This window comes from Microcaecilia unicolor, chromosome 7 (genome assembly GCF_901765095.1).
Source record: "Microcaecilia unicolor chromosome 7, aMicUni1.1, whole genome shotgun sequence".
Lineage (NCBI taxonomy): Eukaryota > Metazoa > Chordata > Amphibia > Gymnophiona > Siphonopidae > Microcaecilia > Microcaecilia unicolor.
The window spans coordinates 14,269,019-14,296,107 of record NC_044037.1 but is presented as its reverse complement, the minus strand read 5'-3'; the positions used below and the strand labels follow the sequence as shown (position 1 = coordinate 14,296,107).

Sequence of the window (27,089 nt, the reverse complement as noted above, 5' to 3'; positions counted from 1 at the left end):
ATCACAAGTAAAAAAAACAATAATAACAAGCAACTATAATAACTCCACCACCACCATCCTCTACCTTTCCAACCCCAACAATAGCTAACTTCTACCCCAAGGAATCCTAATCCACCTTGTTAAAATGTCATCTGGGGGTACAAAATACAACCCGTTCTGTATGCCCTAGTGGGGGAGAAATATCCCCTATGAAGCACTGTTGTGATTTTTTAAATCTGTGGATGAATAAGTCATCAACAATCTCAGGATTCAGTCTAGCTCTCCTGTCATCATCCACTGTCCTTCCTGCAATAGAAGATGTCTTCTCAAAAGATGTGCTGGAAGCAGGAATGTACAGTATCCCCCATACAAATTTTGCCAGTTGTAGACAACATGTTTGCTTATTTTTCCCAAACAATCAAAACACCGTCATCTGCATCACTGAAACATACGTAACAGTCCAGTTCGTTAACAGGCTTCAAAGTAGAGAATGACACAGGGACAAAGTTTGTCCCCATCCCTATGGGCTGTGTTCCCATCCCCTCAGGTTCTGTCCATGCCCTGTCCCCACAAGCTCTGTCCCTGTCCCCATGGTTACCATGGGCCCCTGTCTCCGTGTCATTCTCTAGTAGTAGTATCATCATTAGAGAAATGCAAATGAATAAGCCTGAAGTTGTGAACCCACGATTGTGGACAATCCAAAAACCACCTGAGGATATTATTGTAAGTAAGGAAATGGGGACAGATAGGTTGGTTCACAGTCAGTAGCACAACAGCATCTCTGTGAAAGTGTGTTTCTTAATAGATGTCAAAGTAGCATTATTTGACAGCAGGGCATTGTTCTAAATTGTGAACCTTTTTACAGAATGTAATGAGACCAAACAAATTAAAACCGTGCTGGCTTTGAGACAAGATCAAAATGTAAATGGATGCTGCTGATTTTCTTAGAACCTTGTCTGATGAATGGAAGATTAGAGAAGGTGCTTTGCTTTTGGTGGCATTTAGTTTGCCCTGACAATAATGCATATCCTGTTCCTTAACAGTTCTAAGGGTTTCCAGTTGCAGGGTGTTGAGCTGCATTTAGGATAGGGAAGGTTAGGAAGACCATATTCTTTTGCATGGAGATTGGACTGGGTTAGACAAAATTAACTTATTCCTGGCCTTAAACTGTTGATCCCAACACAGGTTCAGCTTTTTGTGCATAAAGGGCAAAAGATAAGGAAGCCATCTTGCTGCAAACGGTTTTTTCTCTAGCCTGATATTATTATGTATTGGGATATTGGGTTGATTCTGACATATTGGTGGTTGCTTTGGAGACATCGGTATAGGAGGAGGGGAGCTTTGCCACCTCCTCCAGAATTCTTAGCTAATTACTTCTACCTGTTACTGCTACTGTTCCCCTCCATTCAATCATTCTGTCAGGTAATACAAAAGATTGCTTTGGGCCCCCCCCCCCCCCCCCCCCCGGAAACATTCCTCCTTACACCATTGTTTGGAGAGAGGTGTAACTCATGGGAAAGAGAAGATATAGACCAAAAACAGAATCAAGATTTTATGAGGAATGGATGCAAAATTAGATTAGAGTAATAGGTATGGACCTATCCCAATTTCTTTGGACCATAGAGTCTATGAATCTGTGCATAGCTGAAATAATGCAAAAAGCGCACATGGGCCTGCCTTATATTTGAAAAGCTCATTTGTAACCAGAATTGAAAGGGAATGCCTAGGGACTGTTGGATTGGATTTTCAGATCTACTTACATTTTGTGTGTGTGTTGGAGGAGGAGCTCAGCAAAGATCAACCAATAAAGGCTGGTTCAACACTCTTGTAGCCTTTCGCTACTATGCTACTTGCCAGGGGACATCATCGTCCTTTGTGTGGACTTTGGGGAGATTTTATAGATGCAATGTGAGAATACTGTGGTGGTGGTTTTATTATTTATTTATTTATTTATTGGATTTTGCTCATACCTTTTTCAGTAGTAGCTCAAGGTGAGTTACATTCAGGTTAAGTTATACTTAAGGGATGGTTGTACTAGGGCATGCTGGGGTTGTATTTGGGTTTTTTTTTTCTTTTATTTTTTTCTTTTAAGGGTCATTTCTATTATGGTGTTTATACATGTTATAGGTATTTATTTTTATTTATTAGGATTCATTTACCACCTTTTTGAAGGAATTCGCTCAAGGCGGTGTACAGTAAGAATATATCAAACATGAGCAATAAGCAGTTACAGCAGTAAAAATATTCAAACAATACAAAGTATGGCATAGTAGACTACTTACAATGTCAACACAATACGTAATAGAACATTATAATTGATAGTGAAGGGTAAAGCAAAGATGGAACATATAGATAGGTAAGTGAGTAAGAAGAGTTAGAAAGTAAGTTGACTAAAGGAAGTTTCACCTGAGGTCAGAGAGATGGTTAAATATTATCTCAGCTAGGGTAGGAGTGGATAAACATGAGAATGGGAGTATGGGTAATGGGGCGGTATGGGTTATCTGACCCCATATATAAGGCTAAGGACGCACTATTCCCTCTAACCTGAGCAGGAGTCCACATACAGTCCTGCCAGTGGGGGGCGCTATTTCCGTATCACATTTTCAATAGTGAGAGATAGGCAACCTCTGGCAGAACTACAGGGAAACCTTGCTGTCCTTAGCAATTGAAAACACAATATTGAATCACCACCCCTTACTGACAGCAGTGCAGTTGGAGGATGCCCGTTCAGCTTAGAGGGAACAGTGCTAAGGAACAAGGGTCCCCAGAGCGAAGGATTGTGAACTGCTCTCCATGGATTCCTAGGCAGTGGTTTGATATAGGATCATCTGAAGATAATGTTGATGTATGGATGATAATTTATGATTGTATTGAGGAATATACATTTTATGTTTTTTTTGTTTTACACTGAATCATGGCTGTTGAAACCCAATTTGATGCCTTTGAACCAACTTTTCCCCCTCCTAATATGAGATTTTTCACTATCTGAGTATGGCAAGGAGGAGTTATGCTAGTAGTGAGGAGCAGATTGGGGTTTTCTAGGGTGAATGTGGATTTGGGATGGGGTGTTCTTTATTGTGATTCAGAATGCAATGGTATCCATTTATTTGTACCTCTAAGCTGACTATTCCAGTTAGTGGACTTATAAATTAGTGTGTGAAACAAAATTGATTTTATTGGGATATATTAAGTTGCCTATTTTGAATGTTGATGACTGTGCGGATTCTTTAAGTGACATTTTATTGATGACAATTCCAATCAATCTCCATATTCAGCACCTTAGGGAAGTCAGTACCCAGCTTAAAAATCCACCATTTCTCTTTATAATTCAAAAAAGTGCTTTAATGTTACCATCCTCCTACCCCACTGTAAGTTTATCTAAAATTTAGCACTTAGTCAGCTAACCCATGCTTTATCCAACCAATGAGAAACCAAAGGAGCTGCAACCACACCATTTTAATCCTAAATTTATACTCGTTCAGTCTAAACTTGACTGAATGGCTAGAGTGCCCAACATGTAATAATCCACATGGGCATTATATAACATATACACTATATGGTCAGAATCACACGTTGTATCCTGATGTGACAGCAGTCTTTGGCCCGTATGTGGAACAATCCACTCAACACCCTCAATAGTTAGCTGACTAAGTGGTGAATTTTAGATAAAATTACAGTGGGGTGGGAGGGTGGTAAATTTAAAGCACTTTTGAATAATAAAGAGCAATGATGGATATTTAAGCTGGGTACTGTTTTTCCTAAAGGGCTGAATCTGGATATCTTGATTGGAGCTCGCTGTTGTAATGTGGTGATTGGTCCAAATTGTCAGCTGATCCTGTTAAACACTGGTGTCCTCAAGTCAACACCATGTTGAGAGATTGTATTATTAAAGCGAATTTTGAAGAATTATGGATTGGTGTGATTATGGATTGTTATTTTTTATAAAGTTATTTTTCTAATTTTATATACAAACTGATGTGGATATATTGATGTAAGAATGTATTTGATATCTGTTAATTGTAGGACCATCCATGATGCATTTGCGAAACGTGGCCCATGTCAGTCGGTCAATAGGTCTTCGGTCTGTTAATTTTAAGAATGATTTTACAATAAACAACAAGAAAGAAAATTTTTAAAAGGAGATGTTCTCAGTCTGCCATCCAAATTAACACTAGAGAGGATATATTCTCAAAAGCAGGGGGCCGATAAACATACTCAAAAGAAATCCCAATGCTGTTCAAACGATTCTAAGTTTGTTACCAGTTCTAGCACGGAAACTCCTTTAGTCCCAGGAAACATTTGCAGTAACTACAGATAAGCATATCTATCCCACAGTCTACAGGTAATTTGCTGCTGTAAATCCTCATAAGGCAACACCCTCCCTGAAGATAAGTTCCAGCCCTGTAATTTCTTGATCTTTCTAATTCCTAAAGATTACAATATCTGAGCCCGGTAAGAAATCTGCATTGTCTCTCATAGAGAGAAGGTGATTACTGTGAAATTAATATCCCCATACCTCCATCAATTCCTTCCATAAATGTCATAAAGGTTTCAGTAAAAGGTTATTCAAAATCTCTGAAGGCACTTTATGTCCCTGAGCATGAAGAAGATAATTCAAATACCAAGGCTTATGTAACATCATGAGAATCTCAACAGCAGTTTGTGCTGTTTGAATTCTTTGTGCAGTGCACAGTTCATTTAAAAGTTGGTGCTTCCATTACTGGCCTATGCAGCCCTGACAGCCAATAGGAAGAGGTAGGGTTACCATATTTTGTCCCCCAAAAAGGAGGACACATGCCCCGCCCCCACCCCTGTCACGCCCCCGTCACCCCCTCCCTCCCCGTCACCCCCCTCCCCTTACCTTACTACTGCCCTGGTGGTCTAGTGACCTCTTCGGGGCAGGAAAGAGCCCCCACTTTCCTGCCCAGAGCGCTGCCCTGCATGCATCCTTCCTGTTCCTGATCTTGGCGCTGATTCAAAATAGCCGCCGAGGATTGAAGTCTCGCGAGGTCACTTCAACTTTCGGCAGCCATTTTGAATCGGCGCCGAGATCAGGAACATGAAGGATGCATGCAGGGCAGCGCTCCGGGCAGGAAAGAGGGGGGCTCTTTCCTGCCCCAAAGGCGGAAGAGGTCACTAGACCACCAGGGCAGTAGTAATTAAGGGGAGGGGAGGCTAGCAATATGCCCATTTGTCTGGATTTCTGGACAAACAGGCAGGCTGGTGGGCTATAGGACGTCCGGCCCGCCCACCAGCCTGCCCGTTTGTCCAGAAATCCGGACAAACGGGCAGATTGGCAAAACCCGCCCAGTTGCCCGGACATGTCCTCTGGTAAATCCGGACATATGGTAACCCTAGCAAGAGGCTGCTTGCATTCTACGATAGGAATGTGTTCCAGACCCCTAGCACTCAGCAGCTTGGAGCCAGTTTCTGTTGTGGCCTTTCTGTTAACTTGCTCTTTCCTGGCACCTGTCAGGAAATTACATGTTCTCACTAGAAGTTTTCAGAGAGAGAACAAAAGAGAATAGTGGAGAAGTCTCTGGAAGTTGGTCGGAACAGTAGAAGGGTTTCTATAAATAGGAAGAAAGTCCTGGTGGCAGTAGTAGCCTCCTTCTATAGGCTTGCCTGCCAAATTTGTCTTGGGTTTCATCTCCCGACTTTGACCCATGCCAAGAGGGAGATCCCTTCTGTCCAGCCTGATGTATAGAATCAGCCTGCTATACTCCCACGGGTTGACAGTAGTAGGCATTTGCTAAAGGAGCGAGGATTGAAGGACCAAGGGACAAGTAACAGACCCGAAACCTGGTTGCTGGCTTGTTGTGTGCGGAGGAATGAGGAACCTTCCCACCCCTGTTTAGCTGTGACTAGGGGAGAGGATTCGTTCGGAGTAGCTGCTGTTAACATCCAGGCATACTGCAAATTCTAACTTGCACAGGCAGAAGGAGAAAAGAACTTTAGTAACATCTGATATCATCATCACTACAGAGCCATCGTGTCTATCATCTGTATACCAAAGAGTCTGACAAATAATTAAATCTTGATAACAGTTTAACATCTGCTTAAATGTATGTCAGTAATTGAACTGTGCAAGCCAAGCCAGTCCCTCACGTATCTGATGAGTAGATTTGAGTAATAAGGAGAATCTGTTTGTGTGATTGGAGGAGAGGAGAAAGCTATTGTATATAGTTGGCCATTTGTTTAAAGAATTTTTGAGCTGTACCCTCATCAACTGAAAGACAGGAAAGGTTCTGGTTTCAGCAAAAGAACTTGTGTGGTCTCCATCATTGTGTTGACGTCTGGTACAGAGCTTGCCCCACCTCTGAGGAGTGGCCTAGTGGTTAGGGTGGTGGACTTTGGTCCTGGGGAACTGAGGAACTGAGTTCGATTCCCGGCACAGGCAGCTCCTTGTGACTCTGGGCAAGTCACTTAACTCTCCATTGCCTGCCGCATTGAGCCTGCCATGAGTGGGAAAAAGTGCGGGGTACAAATGTAACAAAAAAAAAAAATCCTGGTCCCACCCTGTTCTCAACCAATAAATAACAGTGTGCACCTCTCTTGTCCAACTATCTCAGGCATAGTCTAGGCAGCTGCCTAGACCATCTTAAGCAGGGGTTACACTTTAATGTAAGCCCGTTCGAAATCCAATGGACTGTAGTGATCGCTCTCCAAAACCCAATCCCAGACAGGCCTGATTGTAGATTTTCATATCAGGCAATCCCAGACTTCCCAGTTGCCAGTTACCCTGTAGGTATTCCCCATTTCATTTTAGATTACTTTATTATTAGCTATGATAGTGAGGAGTAGCATAATGGTTAGAGCAGTGCATTGAGAACCAGGGAAGCAGCAGATGGAAGCAGAGACTTGATGAATCATCAGTATAACAGGTGGTGGGTGCAGCCAGGAATATTTCCAGTTCCATTGCCTCCAGTAGATGGTGCAGGTTGCAGCGGGATTTCATCTGAACAGGCCTTTCTCCCCAGGGTGCAGTCCACAGCCTGTAGCCCTTGAGGTTGAGCCTTGGTCTAGGATGGTGGTATTTCTCCCTCTGGGGCCCTAAGACCTAGCCCATAGGGTTCGCTTGTGAGGCCAGTTGGCAATCACCCTAAGGGGCCTTGTCCAGCAGGGGCGAGTAGTATTTCCTTCCTCCGTCACATTTTATGCTCTGGGACTGCCCACTGCAAACTTAAAAAAAAAAAAAAAGGGGGGGGGGACTGAGGCAGTGGCCTAGTGGTTAGGGTGGTGGACTTTGGTACTGAGGAACTGAGTTCGATTCCCACTTCAGGCACAGGCAGCTCCTTGTGACTCTGGGCAAGTCACTTAACCCTCCATTGCCCCATGTAAGCCGCATTGAGCCTGCCATGAGTGGGAAAGCGCGGGGTACAAATGTAACAACAAAACAAACAAATGATGTATTTATTTTTTCTCTGCTTTGCCTGCCTCTTTCAAGTTAAAGGAAAAAAAGGCTAAGTGCTGGTAATTGGATGCCACTTTTTAATTTAACAGGCAAGGAGGGGGCTGACTGGGACAGACCTGTGCTAGGCTTTGGGGCTGTTTTTAATTATTTTCTCCTCAGCAGGTGTTCTTTGTTAGGCATGTAAGGCAGTATTCATGCTGGGAGGTGGTCACTGCAGGGCATGTGTGAGCCGGTGCATTAGCTCCTATTGCTCTGTTTGACAGGAGAGAGCAAATTTCTTCAGTGGGTGCCACAGCAGTCTTCCCACATGCAGCAGGGACTACCTGTGAAGGTTGAGCGACCAGGGTCCTGTGGGATCAATGGACATTTTATTGCCAGACCACTAGAATCAGGCCTGATGTGGTTTCCTTGAGAGTCCTTCAGGGCTGATATTACATGCCCTAATCAATTGTTTTGGAAGGTCTTCAGAAAAGTTTTAAGGGTTTTGCTCTAGGGCTTTGGGTGGTTCCTCTGAGGGCCAAGGTTTGCAAGGGGGAAGCAGGGCCTGGCCTGGGCTTGCAAGCAGACCAGGCTGCTCAGTGAGCGCTAGTCGTGAATGATGGCTAATCGTGCATGGAGGATATGTGGGGTATAAGTGTTGGGGAGAGAGCGGTGGTTGTTTGCTTCTCTGGATGAAGTGGAGCTGTCCATGAAGGAGGATGACAGTGCCTGGTGGTAAGGCTCTTACATAGGGAAGAGCTCGCTTTCTTAATTGAACAAGTCTCTTCAGCTCTCTGCATTTCTGGGGCTGACCAGTAGAAGTATTGGGGTCTCTTCCCATATGAGGAAAGGCTAAAGAGATTAGAGCTCTTCAGCTTGGAGAAGACATACCTGAGGGGAATACAATAGAGGTCTACAAAATCCTGAGTGGATTTGAAGGGGTAAAAATTAATCAATTGTTTACTCTTTCAGAAAGTACAAAGACAGGAGTGGGGGGCACTCCATGAAGTTACATGATACTTTTAAACAATGGAGAAAATATTTTTTTCACTCACCGAATAGTTAAGCTCTAGAATTTGTTGCTGGAGGATATAGTAAAAGCAGTTAGCATATTTGGGTTTAAAAAAAGGTTTAGACAAGTTCCTGGAGGAAAAATCCATAAACTGCTATTAAGGTAGACATGGAGAAAGCCATTGATTTTCCCTGGGGTTGGTAGCATGGAATCTTGCTACTATTTGGGTTACTGCCAGGTACTTGTGACTTCGATTGGCCACTGTTGGAAGCAGGATACTGGACTAGATGGATCATTGGTCTGACACAGTATGGGAGTTTTTTGCTCTTATGTTCTTAACCTTCTAGGGCCTTACCATTTCATCATGCCTTTTCACAGGTGGTGTTAGTGGAGTAGGAGTTGCTAGACAGGGTTCTCTGGGGGACTAAACTCATGGGAAGACTCTGTCCTCTTCTGCAGCAGGATGTCGACAGGTTTCTCCACCTCCCTAGGGTAGATGCTCTAATGACGATGATCAACAAAAAGACTATTGTCCTGATTGGATTATGGAGGCCACAGGAGCAGCTTACCTCCTCAATTAGAAAGAGATTTCAGTGTCAGAGTTCACTTGGCTAGAGCTCAGGCAACATTTTGGGTAGATGCTTGAGTTGTCAGTCTTGATATCTGCAGAGCAGCCACCTGGTCCTTGAAACATTACGAGACTGATGTTTAGGCTAGAGGGGATGCTGCCTTTGGCCTAGGTTTCTGCCCTGTGGGATAAAGCATTGGTATATCCTGTCAGTCTGGATTGGTCTAGCAGGATGATAAGGAAGGGGAAATTTACCCTTAGCCAATAATGTCTTTTCCTTGAGTCCTAATAGACCAGTCCAGTTCTTAATGAACAAGATGGCAGAGTCCTGGTTGTCCTTAGCTTCAGGCTGCCTTTTCCTTTATTATAAATAGTTTTCTTTCATGTTCTAGGGTCTGCAGAGGGTTCTTCCACTGATAATGGGTTCCACATGTATATAGTTTCCTTTATTTAATTTTTAGCTTTGGCATTAGTATCCTGGAAATCCTGTCACACTAATGATGCCATCAAAATCTTCAAGTCTTTGCCTCCATATGCTGATAAAAGGGGATTTAATCTGTCAGTCAGCACTAGTGTAGCAAAACTCAAGGAAAGGAAATGATTGGGTAAGGAAAGTTCCTCCATCCCTTCCCTTCAACAAATGAACAAGGAGGAGTTTTGGACTTGAATTTTATTCATAGTCTTTATAAAATAGGTCCAAAATAGGCATCCATTTGGCCTTCATGCAGAAGTGATCTGTTATAAAATTACTCTGAGACGTATTTATGTTCATTACTTTTGCTTTCTTTGGTGTAGGCTAAATAATTTTGTGTGGGGTAGAAGAGCGGTACTAGCAGCGGCTTCCGTGCCTTCAGGTCACTGGTTTATTGCCTTAACGTATCCTAACAATGCAGACATTTCTGATCCTAAGGATGCCACTTTGATATATCTTTTCACACTATCCAAAATAAATCCAGTAGAAAGAATAGCATCACAGTCCAAATATTTATGTGCTGCAATAAGGATAATGGGTATTTTACTACAAATATAAGCTACTGATGGCCGAATAAAACCTCTGAGTTCAAACCTGAAGTGCTTCAAAGGTAATAAGAAGTGCAGTATAATAAGGATATTCAAGTACCTCAAAGGTATAACTCAAGGCAGAGAAAGCAAGCTGTTTTCAGAAATAAAGAATATTCTAGAACAATATTCCCCAACCAAGTCCTAGAAGTTCTATTAGTGGGACTAGAATCAGTGAATGTCCTCAAATATAGGTTCCGGGAATAGAATAGCGCATAGTGCAGATTCCTGCGCCCAGTTTTTGATGTAAGAACTCAACACCTGCTGAAACCTGGTACAAATCCTGGGGCACAAGTTGGATGCCTAACCCTGGTATTTTATAACACTGTGCCTAATTTTGGGGAATGCTCCCGACTGTCCCATGCCGGTGTCCCTTTTTGGGTTGCACGCAAAACAGTTTAGCCATGCAATGTTATAGATTAGCCTGCAGGCAGATTTCGCATGCAAATCCAAATGAGTACCAATTAACACCAATAATTGATGACACTTTATTGACCATTAATTTCTGTGCGCATTTGCCCTGTGCAACCAACTTCATAGATTCCGGGGGTTAGGGATTTGGAATATCCACAGTGAATCCATCATATGCAGATCTATTTCATGTGTATTCATTTTGGATCTTCTAGGTTTGGGTTGGGAACCACTGCTGTAGAACAAACTTGTCAGTCCTCGAAGACTACAGCAGGCCAAGCTTTCAGAATGTCATAATAAATATGCATAAGAGAGTTGCTTAAAGTGGAAGTATAGTGGACTTGCATAATATTCATTAGGGATATCCTGAAAATCTGGCCTGTTTCTCGGCCCTCTAGGACTGAATTTGACAAGCCTGTTCTAGAATAGGACATTACAGCATGAAGCTCTAAAGGAAGCGGAATTGGGAACAGCATTAGAAGTTATTTCTTTATGGAGAGGGAAATGATAGATGCATGGATTGGACATACAGCGAAAGTGGTAGAGTTGGACAGTGATGGAGGCCAAGAAGACTTGGGAAATATGTACAATGGATTCTTGGGTTTTGAAGAAGTGAGGGAAAAGCCAAGTATCAAGTGTGGTCTATAGAATTGCTTCAGGATAAAAAAAACAAAACAAAGCTGGGCAAACTAGATGAACTTAGTGGAGGAGTGGCCTAGTGGCCTAGTGGAGGAGTGGCCTAGTGGTTAGGGTGGTGGACTTTGGTCCTGGGGAACTGAGGAACTGAGTTCAATTCCCACTTCAGGCACAGGCAGCTCCTTGTGACTCTGGGCAAGTCACTTAACCCTCCATTGCTCCAGGTACAAATAAGTACCTGTATACAATATGTAAGCCGCATTGAGCCTGCCATGAGTGGGAAAGCGCGGGGTACAAATGTAACAAAACAAAAAAAAAAACCTTCTGCCACTATAGTCAGTTTCTATGAGGCCATTATTTCAGCCGTTCAGAGCCAGCCCAACCATTTACAAGACTAGGCAGCAGCTTCTGGGTGGCAGCAAAGAGCAGTTGCATTCAAAGCAAAATGATAGATCCTGACTGCCTTACAAACTCAAGGAACCATCAATACTTAGTTCTACCTGCATGAAGTAACCATCAATACATAGTTCTACCTGCATGAAGGAACCATCAATACATAGTTCTACCTGCATGAAGGAACCATCAATACATAGTTCTACCTGCATGAAGGAACCATCAATACTTAGTTCTACCTGCATGAAGGGTAAACAGTTTTCAAGTAGCCCATTTACCTGGATAAATAACTTTTGCAAACTGCCCTCCTTATTCGTGTGTGATCGATCTATCTATCCACACAAACACAATAAAATTTAATATTTTAAAAGCACAATGGCTAGGGAGAAAACATAAGAACAGCCATACTGGGTCAGACCAATGGTCCATGCAGCCCAGTATCCCGCTTCCAACAGTGGCCAGTCCAGATCATAAGTAACTGACAGAAGTCCAAATAGTAACAAGATTCATGCTACCAATCCCAGGGAGAAACAGTGGCTTGCCCATGTCTGTCTCAATAGCAGACTATGGACCTTTCCTCCAGGAACTTGTCCAAACCTTTTTTTTAAACCCAGATATACTAACTGTTGATACCACATCCTCTGGCAATGAGTTACAGAGCTTAAGTATTTCCTCCTGCTCATTTTAAAAGTAGTACCATGTAACTTCCTTGAGTGTCCTCTAGTCTTTGTATTTTTGAAAGAGTAAAAAAATCAATTTACGTTTACCCGTTCTGCACCACTCAGTATTTAGTAGAGCTCTATGATATCCCTTCTCAGCCATCTCTTTCCAAGCTGAAGAGTCCTAACCTCTTAAGCCTTTCCTCATATGAGTTCCTAAGGTTCATGTTTTGCTCAGGGTGCCCAATATCCTTGCTCTGACCCTACAGCTGCTATTCTAAGGAAAGATGTAATATGCATTCATGATTTTCAGAAATTGTTTCATGGGTCTATCAGTTGAATTTGTAACCTCTGAGGTGCTGTGGCTTGCCCTAGCCTACAAAAGGCCACTGCCAGAAATGCAGGCTCCAGTGGTAAGGGAGATGGAGGTGGACTAGTCAAGCTTTCCAGTGCCAGGTAGACGTAGACTTCTACAGTTTTGGTCCTATATATGGCAAGATGAGCTAGAGTAGGTTCAATGGCAACTTCAGTATTGAGAAATAAGGCCATTGCCGGGTGGATGTCTATGGTCTGTATCCCGTATATGGCAAGACAGATCGGCATGAACTGGAGTCTTCTACAACAACTCCAGTAGTTGGGAAGTATGGCCAATTCTGAGCAGACGTCTATGGCCTGTGTCCCAAAAATGACTAAAAGAGGCAATTGTGATCTATAGACTATAGTAGCAAAAGAAGATAATTTGATTATATATAATTTGATTTTAGTATGTTGTGTCATCGCCAGGATAATTTGGATGTCTATATAATTATATCTTGATTTATGCTTTATGTATGTTCTTATGATTTGATTTATATTTGCTTAGCAGTCGCTGCCCCTGATGCAGCCTTCCATAGGCAAAACTTGGACACGGGTTATTTTAATAAAAGTTCGCTCCTCATCTTGTCTGATCCATTGTCATCTTCTGCCAAAAATGACAGACAGATGAGGATCAGATATTCATATTTTATACCTCATTCATATTTGCTACGAGTGCAGGTGTTGTGTAACTCAGTGGGGGAAGGGAGGACATCTTAAAGTTGAATTTAGTGAGTAAAATCTTATTGGCTAATAATAGCATTGTTGAATTGTTGGTTTGATCATGAATTGATAATGAATGTGACTGTTGGGCAAATTGGATACACCATGCAGATCTTTATCTACCATCATCTACTATGTTAATTTTTTTTGACAGCCATTCTAGATATTTTTAATTGATCTAGAAGAAAAATAACTATTTCCACCTACATTTGAGATGTGATGTTGGATTTGTACTCTGAATGTTTTGCAAGAGCCACTTTTAATTAAGAAAGATTAATGGAAGGATTTGTTTGTTTCTAATTACATTTTATGTGGATGGGAAGAGAGGGAGGGTTTAGAAGTTGATCGTATAGGAAATTATTTTATGCTTTTGTTACTTTACTAAATCTCATGCTTAGTATAGTGTGGGATATAAATGCTGGATTACATTAAAATTAAATGAAAGCAAAAATTAACTGACTTCCAGAGAGGAGAGAATATACATTTTCAGGTATTCTCATACAAAAAGCAAAAAAATAAAAATAAAAAGTTGCCCACTTGGTCATTTCCTTCCAACTTTTTTTTTTTACCATGTTTATCAGCGGAACGGGAGGAGCCACTGTGCCATTTTGGACTATGTGAGTTCGTTCTTGTCCTGTTTTGAATTTCATTGGTATTGAGGTTGGCTGCAATGCCTATTGTCACATGGTAGAGCTTGGAGCATGGAGTGAGAATATGAGTCTCATATGGGTAAATTCTCAAAAGGTTGCCAAATGTTAGGTGCCAGGATGATGCATTCTAAGCGTGAATTCTGTAATGGCAGTTGTGCGTGCTACACCCATTATAGAATACTAGCACAAATCCCACGTTTATGCGCCAGTTTGGTGCATAAATTATAATATTCTATAACCTGTGTGCCTAACTGCCTGACACACCCCTGACCCTCCCCACCACCACCACCAGGTCCATGCCCCCCATTGAAATTGTGCGCTCTAGAATTTGAGAGTTAAAGTTAGAGAATAGCGACTAAGAGCAGTTATATGTGTAACTGTTAATTGGTGCCAATTAATAACCAATTATTGAATTAAGCTAAGCGCCCAACTGACCATATGCTATAACATGCACAGGTTGCTTGCTAGTCATAAAATTGACCATGCAAGTTGACAGAATTAGAGGGCTAGTGTGTAATTAGCCATTAGAATGTCACTCCCACATATGCGAAATGCTCCATCCTACGTAGCTGACTGGGTTACTCTTCTTCATATGCAATCTGGAGGTAGAACTCTAAATCAAATGCTGCAATTAGATGGGTTATCAAACAAACATAGAATGTTTCATTCCTCTCTTTATTATCGAGCTGTTTCTATGTGAAATATGTTACCCTTGCAAATTCGTGCTTTTACGTGTTACTTCATTTTTAAAAAGGCACTCAAGACATATCTAGTTGATGAGCTGGTTTGATGTGTAGTTATGTTGGGGTTTTTAGTAGCACTGGTTTGTCTCTTTTTTTTGGTTAATTCCAATTCTGTGATCTGCAGTGAACCATTTGTGGTATTTGCGGAATAGAAGCACTGTTCGTCAAGGAAGAGTTTGAAAACATGGCTGAGAGTTGTTTTAATTAGGTATCGTTATTTAAGATCCTAATAGTACAGCATAAAGTATAACATCACATCCTTTAAACTTCTTTTGCAGAATTATCTATTTTTATTTTCTATTTAAAAAGAAGGCTCATTCATCTTTGTGTAGAAGCTTTGACTGTTTCCTTCTTTTCCTGTGCCTCTAACACATTTTCCTTACTAATCCTGGAGTTTTTAGATGCTGCTGTGTAGGCTTGTATGTAATTCATAGAAAATTTTGCTGCATATATAGTAGCTGTGTAAGACCTGAGATACAAGCAAGCAAGGCAGCACATGCCTGATAAATATAGTATTTATCGGGTCATTCCTTGACATCTGGATAGACAATATGGCTTGGTAATTTTCATTACTGCATTCATCTTTCAAGTGTTCACACTTTTTAGTTATAGTTGTCTTACATACCGAATGCATGATTGGTTGAAGATCATTAAAATAACCGGTTGCCAGTTTAGATGCCTGTGTTATAGTCTTGTTGTTGAGCGAATTTTGCATGTAGTGAGTTCATCTGACTGAATTGCTCAGCATATTTGGGGGGGGGGGGGCTGTGTTTACAATCATAGTGGTCTCTCTTGTAGGCCAATAAATGCAAAACGCTTAATGGCTTTCCCCCTATCCATTTTTAACAGTCTCTCAAAAAGAATTGTGCTCTCTGTCAAATCCAGCTTAGTGGTTTGATGCTAGAGACGCCCCCACATATCCATCTTCCTGATGGCATTTCTCTTTTGTACATTTGCAGACTTTGGGATTTACAAGTGCTAATGCAAAGGCAAATTGTGTCCTCTTGAATGCTGAATCCTAATGATGCTGTCGGAGACTTGAAAATCTGTTTTGCTAGGCCTCTTGCTCTTTTTATGGTCAGCCTGATTTGATCCAGCCCCATTCTCTGTTCCTGATGTAGCTTTGATGTTGCATCCTGCCGAAAATTCCCGCTTGTACTAGGAGCATCCATGCTGTCTTTCCTCTGTACCTTCAGTAGCGGTACATATTCCTTCATCATTTCTTTTTTCTCCTTACTGTATTTCAGAGCTATGATATACATGAAAATTATAGCAAAGGCATCATTTTTAACAGCTGTGTTTGGTTGAATAACAGATTTAGAAAGTGCAGACTTTAATTAATCCGTGTTTTCTACTGGGATTTCAGCACCATCTGATTTACGTTTCATGGCTGAGAAGTGTAATTGTAGTTTTCACCCCCCCCCCCTCCTTTAGCTGCAAGTTTATCCTCCCAAGAAATTGATTCACTTCCCTTTTTTTCCTTAAAGAAGTCAGTGTGCAGTTTGTGGTGGATGATACACCAGGTTTAAACGATAGTGGTACAGTTGTAGGGAAGGAACTAAGCCAAATATTACTGCTTTACACATTTTCTGATATACTGAAGCTTGAATTGAGTTTTTTTTTTTTGGGGGGGGGGGGGGGATGGGACTCCTAAGGAAACTGTCCTCCATCTACACATTAGTTTGTTTCTAAGGAGAAGATAGATGGTGGACATACCAACCCACTTCCCGAAAACACAGGCTAATTACAAAATGTTGAAATCTTGCAATATTAGGGGGTCTCTTACTAAGCTGTGGTAGTGTTTTTAGCTCAAGGTAGAAATGGCAGTAAATGCTGAGGTATTTCGGCATTTACCGTGAGCTAAAAACACTACCTCGACTTAGTAGAAGACACCTTTACTGCATACAGAACAACTCTGAAGGTCAAAACCTTCCCCGTCTCTCCTCCTATATTAGAGATGGCCAAACAAGTCATACTCAAGTCTACAGGTTGATCAATTTATTTTTATTTGTTACATTTGTACCCCACATTTTCCCACCTATTTGTAGACTCAATGTGGCTTACATAGGACCGGAGAGGCGCTTGCAGACTCTGGTGAGAGCAAATACAAAGTGATGTTGTGCTAAGGTAGAGATCATATGGCATAGCCTTATAATCTTATCTTACCATCTTATCTAGTCTTCTTAATATAAGGCAATAAGTAGTAAATTTTTGAGACCGGAAGGTAAGATTGCTCCAGCATCTTCAATATTTCTGACAAATAAAAGTTGAGAGGAGCTTATTGAAAGTAGTCCAGGAAAATTTATTAAATGCAACGTTTTAGACCTCTGTTGATTTATACTGCAGCAACAAATTCTCTTTAATCAAATTGGTTTGAGTTTGTTGAAGAGACTGGATATCATTAACATTAGTCTCTCTCTTTTTATCCTTTATTGAAATTTTATTCTCAAGTTCAGAAAGTTTTTCTGAGGGAGTTTGTTTGCTGAAACACTAACAATCATTTTGGGGGAAAAAGATGTTTTCAAACCCAAAAGGTCTTCCCAAATGGTATCCAAAGTAATAGTTATTGGCCTAGTTGGTAGAAAAGACTTACTCAGCAAAATAGATTCAGTCAAGGAACCACAGCAAAGCTGCTTCTCCATTACCTTGGTGGTCTCACCAAAAACGCCAACTCCATACTGTTCCGCTCCCATATGTGTGGTGAAGCTCGGTGGTCCGTCACTTGAGCCTGACCCCACACCAGGAAGCACTACCGCCTCTTTGGGAAGTAGAGTTCCCTGCTGAGCTCTCTGCTCGACTGCCGGCACGAGCGGCGGCATCTGAATCTCGGGACTTAAGGATGTTTCAGCTTCGAGCTGGAGGGGCGGCTCACTTTCCACCGCTCTGTCCTGCAACGAAGAATCAAATCCCGCTGATAATCCTGGCTGGAACAGTAAAGCGATCCATAGGGCCCACCATGGTACAGCAGGCTGTAGTGAGCTTAGATTTTGCTTACCCCTCCTTTTGGGCATAAGGGAGAACAAAATACTATCAAAATTCCCGGGAGTAAAGGTAGGACCGGAGTGACTTCACTGCACTCCCTTCAAGCCGCCATCTTGTTCCCCTAAGTATTTTAATAGCAAGCTTTCTGTGTAGAGCAAACATAAAAAAGTTGTTTGGAACTCTCTACCCGGCCTGTAGAAGCACTGTAGCAGGTAATCTGGAATGAGTGGCTATTAATTCTGCTCACCAATCTAATTTTGAAAGTGTGCAAGCAATTCTGATGGTGTAGAGGTAGCATTGCAAATAGATTTACTTTGCACAGTAAGTGTAAGGAAGTAGTCACACTTCTTTCCAGGCCTCATTTCTGTTTGGAAATAGAAAAACAATGCAAGCTATGGGAATAGTTTGTGGTTGGTTGGTTTGTTTGATTTTATTTTTAAGGAGATTAAAAAATATATAAATATATATTCAAAGTTGTAAATTGCAGCTTGGATTGTGAAAGTTGCCTAAGGAACGTTTAATTAGGGATAGTTTGCAGTAGAAATTGAATTTCTGAGCTGCTGTTCAAACCCACAGAACTAATAAGATGCATAGCTGTTAGTTCCTTCATAGCTACTTGGAATGAATTTTCATGGATTTATGTCTTTACTGAGGCACAAGGAGAGGAAGCATCTTTTGAGATAAACTGTGTACTGCTATCATAAGGGTAAGCAGCCTACAAGTCTGAAAAAATCCTTTCCACATCTGATGTGTAGGAGTTATTAAATCTATGGCTCATATATTTGGGAGTTATTAAAGTTAAGGATGTGTTAGCTATTAGGTTATAAATGGCACATTTGACTCAGTATAATTGCAAAATTTAGCTTTCTTTAAATATCATCCTTTTTATACTTTTGTTAATGAGATAAGACAGTGGGGACAGCAAATCTAGGACAGTGATTTTCAACCCATTTCTCAGGGACCACCTGGCCAGTCAGGTTTTCAGGATTCCCACGAAGAATATACATGAGAGGTGTTTGCACAAAATGGAGGAAGTGCATGCTAATACATCTCATATGTATTCGTTGTGTAAATCCTGAAAGCCCGACTGGCCAGGTGGTCTCTGAGGCCTGGGTTGAGAACCAGTGATCTTAGGATAGTAAAAGGCCTTGATGTGTGGAGGGGAAGCCTAGTGGTTAGTGCAGTGGATTTTAATCCAGGCAACCTGGGTTCAGTTCCCACTGCAGCAACTTGTGACCTTGGGCAAGTCACTTAACCCTTCATTGCCCCAGGTTCAAAGACTTAGATTGTGACAGAGAACGTACCTGTATATAATGTGTACAGCACTGACTACATGTAGTAGCAGTATAGAAATGATTAATAGTAGTAGGTAATACTAAAGAGTTAAACAGACAAATGCTTCCTCTCCAGATTGAAAGTCCGGGTTCCATACAGCACTAAACATTTATTTCATAAATCAGTTGTAGAGTACAGTACCCATAAGATTTGTGCATGTATTTCTTTATTTTGCATGTCAGATCATACTACATCTCACATTTCTGAATCGCTCAACCGGAGCAAGATAAATTCATAATTAAGCAGCACGTTTAAGTGAATGTGTCTGGTGCTTAGAAATGCATGTGTCTTTACAGCTGAAAGAATTTTTTTAAAAATGGCAGATTGCACCGACACTGTCGTGGCATACAAAAGAACCCATATATATATTTTTGAGATAATTGTACAGCAAGGAAAATCAACTCGGGCACCCACGTGTGTATCAATTGTTCTTTTTCAGTTCCCTCCACCATTATCTATATACTGCTGAATGATGCATCTCATGCGATAGACAAATAGTTTTAGCAGAAAGATTCTCAGCCCTCTCTGAATAACTCTTAGTAAATAGCACGCTGAATATTCATTATTTTCTGTATTTAAACTCTACCCCCCTCAAAAAAAAACCCAAGAAGGGGGCCAGGTGGCGTGCAGGACTTTTGTGGGAAGCTCAGATTGGATATGAGAAGATAAGTAGAGCCTGCTGCTTGTTCATAACCAGATTGGTTCTGGACTTGAGAAATGAGGTAGAATGGGGAAATGATTTGCTTTCCACTCTTAATGCTGGGACCTGAACAACCACAGTCTGGAGCAGAAAATGCAGGAAATCAGACTGAAGAGACCTAGGCCCAGATGCATTAAAGACATTGGTAATTCCCGTTCCCTACTGATTCCATAGCGAATCGGTAGGGAACGGGAATGCATCAACGATAGGGAATGCAAATGAGCTACTCTAGTCCTTTGGTACCTGAGTCGGAGAATCGGGACGTCCCTTTAGATTAGGCTCCTCTTCCTGGTCTCTTCAGCCAATCAAAGCGGGCTTAGCTGGCTGTTGTCAGCGAAACGCGCTCTGATTGGCTGAAGAGACCAGGAAGAGGAGCCTAATCTAAAGGGATGTCCCGATTCTCCGGCAACCAGGAAAACATAAAAGTTTTGCTGTGGAGGGGCGGCGAAGACAAAATAGAAGGGGGGAAAAAACACCAGCGCCGGCAGAGCTAAAAAAAAAAAAATGCGAAAAAAAAAGACGTCTCTCAGAAGGGAATCGGGAAAAACGGTAGTGCAGCTCATTATAATAGCTTTTGAATCATTTGCATTCCGTTTTCGTTGCCTGCTACCGTGGCAGGGAAAATGCCCTTAGTGCATGCCCGGGGTGAACTACTTGCGTTTTAAACTGGCTGGAACCAGTTTAAAACGCAAGTTGTGGGCTCGTTAGGTTTTGTGCATCTGGGCCCTAGTGAAAATGCCTGAAACTTAGCACCTTTAAGGCTGAAAGCAGAAGGGAATTTGCATAGTTCTTAAGTGTTACCTTTAGCTGTTAATACACATGCTAATAAGGGATCACCTATGTTTGTTCTGACCTGAGATCATATTGTGAATAGTCAGAAACATTTATCTTTAAAATAAGATTTCTACTTCTAGAAGGTGAGCTGTTTTCTTCCCTGGGTGACCAGATCCCAGTTTCTGGGCCATACAAATATTACCCAGATTTTCTAGAAGCAGAGTCCTCACAGTTCTAACTGCTTAACTTTTGGAAAGAAAGGGAAGTGGGACTTGATATGCTGCCTTTCTGAGGTTTTTGCAACTACATTCAAAGCAGTTTACATATATTCAGGTACTTGTTTTGTGCCAGGGGCAATGGAGGGTTAAGTGACTTGCCCAGAGTCACAAGGAGCTGCAGTGGGAACTGAACCCAGTTCCCCAGGAGCAAAGTCAGCTGCTCTAACCACTAGGCTACTCCTCCACTAGCAACATTCCATGTAGAATCTCAAATAGTAGCAACCACTAGGCTACTCTTCCACTCCTTGGGATTCCAGAATCTTGCTATTCTTTGGGGTTCTACACAGAATGTTGCTACTCTTTGAGATTGTGCATGGAATCTTGCTAATGGGACTTGATATACTGCCTTTCTGAGGTTTTTGCGACTACATTCAAAGCGGTTTACATATATTCAGGTACTTATTTTGTACCTGGGGCAATGGAGGGTTAAGTGACTTGCCCAGAGTCACAAGGAGCTGCAGTGGGAATCAAACTCAGTTCCCCAGGATCAATGTCCACTGCACTAACCACTAGGCTACTCCTCCACTGCAGGTAAAGCATGATTATTCCTTGGATGTTGACTGTTAAGGAGTAAGAAATTTGGGGAGAGTGATGATGGGGGTTCTGAAATGTTGGGGGAGGTGCAACTAAGTATACTGAGAGGGGTATCATTTTGGGAGGCTAGAAGTGAGGGAATTGGGAAAGATGGTGTTTCATGGACTTATGTTTCCAGGTGGAGTTGTCAAGGTGTTAGTATATGTATTGGGGCAGTGGCTCCCAAACCTGGTCATAGAAGGGACCCCATCCAGTCAGGATTTTAAGATATCCACAATGAATATTCATGAGAGAGATGTGCAGTGCAGTGCTTACAGCTCTTTCCTGCCCCGAAGGCGGAAGAGGTCACTAGACCACCAGGGCAGTAATTACTAAGGGGAGGGGAGGCTAGCAATCTGCCCATTTGTCTGGATTTCTGGACAAACGGGCAGGCTGGTGGGCAAAACCCGCCCGGTTGCCCTTGAGGACATGTCCGGGTAAATCCGGACATATGGTAACCCTAGTCTAGTGGTTAGAGCAGCGGGTTCAAATCCCATTAGTGCTCTTTATGGCTTTGGGCAAGTCACTTAACTCTCTTCAGGTGCAAATTTAGGGGGTCTTTTACAAAAGCACAATTGCGCTTTTAGTAGCGCAACGCTAAATGCTAGAGACACCCATAAGAATATATGGTTGTACCTACTATTTAGTGCATGCTTATTTTTAGCATTCGCTAAAAACCATAGCGCACATTTGTAAAAGGACCCCTTAGATTGTAAGCCCTCTTGGGATACTATTACTACTTAACATTTCTAAAGCGCTACTAGGGTTACGCAGCGCTGTACAATTTAACATAAAAGGACAGTCCCTGCTCAAGGAGCTTACAATCTAAAGGACAAAAGTACAGTCAGTTCGATAAGGGCAGTCAAATTGGGGCAGTCTGGATATCCTGAAGGTAAGAGTTAGGTGCCGAAGGCAGCATTGAAGAGGTGGGCTTTAAGCAAAGACTTGAAGATGGGCAGGGAGGGGGCTAAAATACCTTTTAGTACCTGAATGTAACCTGCCTTGAGCTACTATGAAAAAGCTGTGAGCTAAATACTGATTCTTCCTCTGTTTGTACAACTAGGTGTAACAGTTGTGTATTCTGAGTTTCAAATGTCATTGTTGGGTAGTCGTATATTGATGTAGAAATAATATGGAGATGTCTTTTTCATTTTTGTGTGTAGACAGAGAGAATCTGATTCTGCCTGCCTGGAGATTTAACATTGATAATATTAGGGGTTCTCTACCAGGCCATTGTTAACTAGGGACAGGGCTTTTTTTTTGAGGGGGTACTTGGGGGTACTGAGTAGCAGCACCTTTTCCATTGACTGTTAAAATTGACCCACGGTCCCCAAGTTTTAATGAAAGAGCTCAGGCCCTACACACCAATTTTGCCTTGTCATAGATTCTGTGAGTGGTTGCGGGGGGCCTTGCTATTGTGGGGTGGGTCCCTCAGTGATCACCCCACCCCTGAAGGGTGGCCTGGCATTTGAGTACCAGCACCTTTTACGCTGGAAAAAATGCACTGACTAAGGACCATGTATTTCCTGTGATTTCTTTCCTAGCTTGTCTGTTTGTAGTACGTTTTTCTTGTTGAGCTGGCAAAGAGAAAACCACCTGCAAGGCTGAACTCCTTGGCTCTGCATGATTGCTGCCCCTCGCAAGTGATTTACCTCTTCCCTCTTCTCATTTGTCTTCTGCTTTCCTTTTAATGGCTTATCTGGGATTTCTACAACTGATGGAACCTCCTAGTAATCTACTAAGCATAGTATTCGATGTGATGAACAACTTCTGAACACCTTCAATGAGCTAGCAAAGTCTTTGACATTCCTTCCTAAACTATGGCTCTGTATTCCCCATTAGCCCTCCCTCCATTGTCCATTAAATTCAGAAAAGTCTCTTCCATTACATGTTTTCAGAAGTACAGTGGTCTAGTGTGTTAGACATTGGTCATAAATTGTTTTTTTGTTTTGTTTTTTTAACGTTGTGAGATCTATGTTGGTTTTAGGAGAAAACTGGAGTTTTTGCACATTTTGATTAGAGAAAAATAAGATTAGTGTAGCGTTGTACAACCTGTATAATGTTTCAAGACAATTCTTGATGCAATTTCAGTTGAAACACTCAGAAGATGTGGTGAAACAGAGGACACTTTCATTATGTCAAAAGCTTGTTGCCTAAGTGGCTCACAATTTTGGAAGGGAATTGCTTTGGTGGTGAGGTATCTAGATACACAAAGGTTTGACTTTAATAGTACCTGTTCTGTACACACAAAGCATGCACGTGCATTAGTCTCCACACAGTTAAACCAGCAACAGCCCAATATGCAAAGAAGACTCTGTTTTCATCTGTTTATTGCAAAATAAGTACAGTTACTGCATGTAGAAGCTGAAACCATTAATCTTTCTGCCCCAGAGCAAGAGTCTTTGTACTGGATATTCACAGTTGCTGACAAACTGACGATATTGGAAGAGGTGGATATGGAATGTGTGTAGAATTCATTGTTTGTTTTTGCAGAGGTGAAGCTTGAGGATGGTAAACCTAAAATTCATTTCTCTTTCCTGCTGCCACCTCTGCTGGCTTTTTCCTGCAGGGGATTGGTGGGTCTATCAAAATGTGATCACGTGTGGTTCTGGTTCTAGAGAAAAACTGGCAGAGGAGATGAAGGTGGGTGAGAAGCACTGCTTACCAACTCCTCTTGTTGACTAGAGGACAGTGTGCAGGGGGTGGGGTGGGAGATTAGACAGATATCTGTGACCCACCCTCACTCTTCTTTCTGCTAGCAGATGACTTAAGACAAATATCCTGCTTTAGGAACTGCTGAATTAGGACATTTAACATTATTATTATTACTACTACTACGATTATTATTGTGATGATGATAATTCCTTCATGTGTTGTACATCACAGCCAATGTTGACTGGTTTTACCTCCATTGATTTGGGTCTTAGCTAAGGACCTCAGAATCATAGAGTTATGATGCAAAATGTATGTTCCAAGTAAGGTTGTTCATTTTACAAAATTGATGGGCTATGTCTTTTCAATTTAAAATTTCCAAGTATTTTGAGAATCCAATCGGTTTTGCTGCAAGAGCTTCAATCACAATTGGTATTGCCATTCGTTTTTGCTCCAAAGTCTTTTCACTTCAATTTGTAAATCATGGTATTTTGTTATTTTTCCCCATCTGTTTTCCTATCAATTAAAATATGACCGAGTATTGTCATGTCTACAAACCATACACGTTTTTTTCTATGACCGTGATATCAGAAATGTTGTGCTCCAAGTGCCTACCAGTTACTATTTTAAAGTTGTTATTATTATTGTGGCTTCATATAGCTGCTAGGGAAGGGGAAGGGAAATGGGTGCTTAACATACCGCCTTTCTGAGTTTTTTTGCAACTACATTCAAAGCAGTTTACATATATTCAGGTACTTATTTTGTACCAGGGGCAATGGAGGGTTAAGTGACTTGCCCAGAGTCACAAGGAGCTGCACTGCACTAACCAATAGGCTACTCCTCCACTCATTCCACCAATAAGAGCCAACCTCATCAGTGATGTCACAATGGCTTGATTGCCCAATACTTGGCTCACTTCTGATATTGTGATGTCATAAGGGAGAAAGGGAAATGGGACTTGATATACCGCCTTTCTGAGGTTTTTGCAACTACATTCAAAGCAGTTTACATATATTCAGGTACTTATTTTGTACCAGGGGCAATGGAGGGTTAAGTGACTTGCCCAGAGTCACAAGGAGCTGCAGTGGGAATCGAACCCAGTTCCCCAGGATCAAAGTCCGCTGTACTAACCACTAGGCTACTCCTCCACTAGGTGCTCTTGGCTGCATTTGGCCCTCAATATCGAGTCCTCATGAACCTAGGATATTCAGAGTTATCGGTGGAAGATGTGGGCAGTTCCATGTTATTTTTATTATAATACTTTTTACTTGCTTATCATAACCCATCTAAGCAAGTTACAGATAGTCATATAATAAAATATGACATAAATTTAAAACATTAAAAAAATTATTCCAACAGAAAATCTATTTGCATGACTTCTTTGCCCCCAAACATTTGAACTCTAGGCATGTGTGTTAGCTTGCCAACATCTTAATCTGTTCCTGGTGATGTAATGATTAACAATAAAGGTTAAGCTTGCTTTATCCACATTATTTGGGGAGGGGGGGGGGGGGGGGGAATCAACTTTTTATCTGAAGTAACAAACGTTCAACTAAACCAGTCGTTGCCAAGTTTGCTTATCAGTTATGCTTTTCAGAAACCTTTAGAATACATCAGTGTAAGAGCTGTCTGACTCTTGGTGGTCGTGTTGAAGTCGTTCATAATTTGGGCAAGGTATAGGAAAACGTAAGGTTTATCATTCTGTAGAAGGTTGATCACTGTTGGAAATAACACTGCAGATTACAGGGCTAATCTCACATGCTTGAGGACTGTGTGAGTCTTTAGCTAATGGAAAATACAGAGCGTATGGGCAATCATGGAAGCCTGCCTGCCTTCAAAGCACTGTAGCTTTTTGCATGCAAAATAAACTGTTCTTGGGGGTTTAGTACAGAAATTAAATATGATGGCTGTCTTCTTGTGCTAATAGTTATCAATAGAAATCAAACAAAATAAAACATGGAAAAGAAAATAAGATGATACCTTTTTTATTGGACATAACTTAATACATTTCTTGATTAGCTTTCGAAGGCTGCCCTTCTTCCTCAGATCGGAAATAAGCAAATGTGCTAGCTGACAGTGTATATAAGTGAAAACATTCAAGCATTACTATGACAGTAAAATAGATACTATTGGAAATTCTACATGGAATGTTGCTACTATTGGAGATTCTACATGGAATGTTGCTACTATTGGAGATTCTACATGGAATGCTGCTATTCCAGTAGCAACATTCCATGTAGAAGGCTGCGCAGGCTTCTGTTTCTGTGAGTCTGACGTCCTGCACGTACGTGCAGGACGTCAGACTCACAGAAGCAGAAGCCTGCGCGGCCACATTGCTGATCTACAAGGGCCGACTTCTACATGGAATGTTGCTAGTGGAATAGCAACATTCCATGTAGAATCTATAGAAATCAAACAAAATAAAACATGGAAAAGAAAATAAGATGATACCTTTTTTTATTGGACATAACTTAATACATTTCTTGATTAGCTTTCGAAGGTTGCCCTTCTTCGTCAGATCGGAAATAAGCAAATGTGCTAGCTGACAGTGTATATAAGTGAAAACATTCAAGCATTACTATGACAGTCTGACAGGGTGGGAGGATGGGGGTGGGTAGGAAGTATGCATGGGGACATCAAAGCATATCATTGATATTCTAACAGGATGGGTGTGGATAGGTGAGGGGTGGGGTGATCAACAGAGAAATAGAGCTTTATGCTTTATAATGGACTAGGAACCCCAGATCCTTGTTAAGTCCTTTCTGTTGGGTGTTAAAATATTCAATCATTCTGACTTCAAAGGTCTTACGTTCTTGTATGGTTCTAAAGTTACCTTTCAGGATTCTCACTGTGAAGTCACTGGTACAGTGTCCTGGCCTTGTAAAATGCTGACCAACAGGCGTGGGAACCATACCTCCTACCCACCCCCATCCTCCCACCCTGTCAGACTGTCATAGTAATGCTTGAATGTTTTCACTTATATACACTGTCAGCTAGCACATTTGCTTATTTCCGATCTGAGGAAGAAGGGCAACCTTCGAAAGCTAATCAAGAAATGTATTAAGTTATGTCCAATAAAAAAGGTATCATCTTATTTTCTTTTCCATGTTTTATTTTGTTTGATTTTTATTGATAACCTTAAGAGTGGACTAACACGGCTACCACACTCCTGTGCTAATACTGTAATACTTAAAATTATCAGAGAGTTCTCAGAC

General features: G+C 41.5%; 1 protein-coding gene across 1 annotated transcript in view; it reads left to right on the top strand.

The window, feature by feature from the left end:
- The window catches only part of NEXMIF (neurite extension and migration factor), a 360,879-nt gene that overhangs the window by 135,610 nt on the left and 198,180 nt on the right, over positions 1-27,089 (top strand).